The following is a 3467-nucleotide window of genomic DNA, read 5'->3' as shown; positions in this document are numbered from 1 at the left end:
CATGGGCATTTGTTTGAAGTTCTACATTCAAATCTCTATTTCCACATTCCGAACCTGGCATTTACTAGGTGTCTGATTTCTTTCTGTAGTATGAAAGACACTCTACAGATGCAGGTCTCTCTTAATTTCTTATTAGTGAGAATACCATATTTCAGCTCACAACTGGAAGATGGCTCTTTATATCCAGTTTCAGAGTTATGTCCTACTTTGTCATGCTGTTTTGACATTACTTCTTAGTATGAATGCTAGCACTATAACCGTGGAGTGGTTGAACACCAGTAATTTACAGGTCAGGGCAGTTGTGCTGGACCTTTCTTGAATATGCACGTCATTCTTGTAACGGGCCTCTGAGACAGTGAATGTGCAGAATTCTGGAATATGTGCACTTAAATAGGTAGTAAATCTAGAACATCTGGATGGCTGAATTCCAAAAGATTTGTAACCTCACACTTGTCTTCGATGTGTACTTTTTTTCCAATACAGGGATGCTGCCTGGATGTGTAGAGATGAGATCAGGAAGGCCAAGGCACAGTTGGAGTTGAATTTGGCAAAGGTTTCGAAGAATAGTAAGAAGGGCTTCTACAGGTGTGTTGGGCAAAAAAGGAAGATGAAAGAAAATGCACACACCACACCTCCCCCCACCACACCTCCCCCCTGATAAATAAGACAGGAGAACTAGTGGCAACCATCATGGAGAAGGCTGAGGTACTCAGCAATTTTTTTACCTCAGCTTTCAATAGTAATCTCTCTTCCCACATCTCTCAAGCCCCTGAACCTCAAGACAGGGACCAGGGACTGGGGGAATGAAGTCCCTCCTATCGTAAGTGAAGATCAGGTTCGGGACGACCTGAGGAACATGAACATACACAAGTCCATGGGACCCAATGAGATGCATGCCAGGGTCCCAAGGGAATCCGCTGATGTAGTTGCCAGGCCACTCTCAATCATATTTGAAACGTCAGGCAAAGTCCCCAGTGACTGGAAAAAGGGAAACATCACACCCATTTTTAAAAAGAAGGACCCTGGGAACTACTGACCAGTCAGCCTCACCTTTGTGCCTGATGAGGTCATGGAACAGATCCTCCTGGAAGACGCATCAAAACAGGGAGGTGATTAAAGACAGCCAACGTGGCTTCACCAAGGGCAAATTGTGCCCGACTAGTCTAGTGGCCTTCTGCAATGGAGTGACTGCATCAGTGAAGAAGGGAAGAGCTATGGATGTCATCTACCTGGACTTCTGTAAGGTCTTTGATATAGTCCCCCACAACATTCTTGCTGTTAAATTGGAGAGATATGGGTTTGATGGATGGACTGGTAGATGGATAAAGAATTGGCTGGATGGCCACATCCAAAGACTTACAGTCAACGGCTTGATGTCCAAGAGGAAACTAATAACAAGTGGTGTTCCTCAGGGGTCCACAGTGGGACCAGTACTATTTAATATCTTCATCAGTGACACAGGTAGTGGGATTGAGTGCACCGTCAGCACGTTTGTGGATGACACCAAGCTGAGCGGTGCAATTGATCTCTAGAGGAAAGGGATGCCACCCAGCAGGACCTTGACAGGCTTGTGCAGTGGGCCAGTGTGAACCTCATGAGGTTCAACAAGGCCAAACGCAAGGTCCTGCACCTGGGTCGGGGCAACCCCCAGTGTCAATACAGACTGGAGGATGAATGGATTGAGAGCAGCCCTGTGGGATACCGGTGGATGAAAAATGGGACGTGAGCCAGCAATGTGCACTTGCAGCCCAGAAAGCCAATCATATCCTGGGCTGAATCAAAAGCAGCATGGCCAGCAGGTCAAGGGAGGTGATTCTCCCCCTCTACTCTGCTCTTGGTGACACCCCACCTGCAGTACTGTGTCCAGCTGTGGGGTCCCCAGTATGAGAAAGACATGGACCTGTTGGAGCAGGTCCAGAGGAGGTCCACAAAAATGATCCGAGGGCTGGAACACCTCTCCTGTGAGGAAAGGCTGAGAGAGTTGGGGTTGCTCAGCCTGGAGAAGAGAAGACTCTGGGGAGACCTTATTGCAGCCTTCCAATACTTAAAAGGGGCTTATAAGAAAAGACAGGGAGAGACTTTTTAGCAGGGCCTACAGTGACAGGACAAGGGGCGGCAGTTTTAAACTGTAAAGAGGGTAGATTTAGATTGGATGTAAGGATGAACTTATTTACTATGAGGGTGGTGAGATACTGGAGCAGGTTGCCCAGAGACGTTGTGGGTGCCCCATCATTGGAGGTGTCCAAGGTCAGGTTGGATGGAGCTTTTAGCAACCTGATCTAGTGGAACATGTCCCTGCCATAGCAGGGGAATTGGAACTAAATGACCTTTAAGGGTCCCTTCCAACCCAAACCATTCTATGACTCTATGATTCTCTCTTATTCCAGATTATGCCCCAAGGTCAGAATTACTGTGGTGTGCTATATTTCATAGGCAGTGATACATTCAGTAAAAACATGAGAACTCATGTTCTGAAAATGGGCTTCACAATCAATGAGTACATGATCCATCTCCTAGGCTGGTCAGTTCAAGCCTTGTGCAGAGTATTATTTCTGGTTATATGCTCTGCATGATCTTCTCCTTAAATTGTTTCCTAAATGTATTGGAAATGCTTCTGGTAAATGCTGTAGTTTCCTAAATTTTTTGCTGTTTCCTTGCCTGTGTTAGATGTCATTATAGCAGGGAGAGACAGCCTGCTTACGTACAGGGCAGTACTGTGACACCAAGAAGATATCCCTTTGGGCCATCCAGACTGATTTAGAGAGGGGTGTTTTTTTTTTTGTCTGAAGATTGGGTCTGAGTGCCGTGCACAGTACATGTCTGTTTTCCTATTCTTTTAACAAGATTATCTATATCTTTCAGTTGTGTCTTTTCTTGGACAGGAGAACAGGACAGGACAGGACTGGCTATTTTTCTTGTTTTAAAACTGAACAATCATGTAGCGCCAAAGGTAATTAGATGGCTTACTTCCTTTGATGCTAATATGAATTAATACCTAAACACCTTTGTGACTGTTGTTGTGACTGTATGAAAAGGTCTGTGGTTTCTGTGCAAATCCAGTTTGTCTTAATCTTCCAATGCATTTGGCAGCTGGTTGGAATTTCTGTCTCTTAAATCCCATCTGTAATATGCTTGCAGGAGTTTCTGGGGAGGCCCTAGCTAGTAGAATGTGAAAAAGACATCTTTGACTACATCCAGTGGAAGTACTGAGAACCAAAGGATGGGAGTGAATAATTGCTTGTCTAGGTTTGTTACCTAAAAGCACATTTTCATAGCTTTTTACGTGCAGGCATACTTGAGATCAAGTGCAGAAATTGTATGTTCCTGATACTTTAAAGCAGGTCCTCCATGACACCAGGGTGGTGTGTGTAATAAAGGTAAATCCAGTAATGCCTCACTTTGATGTCTATCTTATACAAAAAAGCATTTGAAGCAGGTAACAACATGATACTAAGAAACCTGCAGTG

The sequence above is a fragment of the Haliaeetus albicilla genome, chromosome 24, assembly GCF_947461875.1.
Source record: "Haliaeetus albicilla chromosome 24, bHalAlb1.1, whole genome shotgun sequence".
In the NCBI taxonomy this organism is placed as follows: Eukaryota; Metazoa; Chordata; class Aves; order Accipitriformes; family Accipitridae; genus Haliaeetus; species Haliaeetus albicilla.
Note: the sequence above shows the minus strand (reverse complement) of the source record.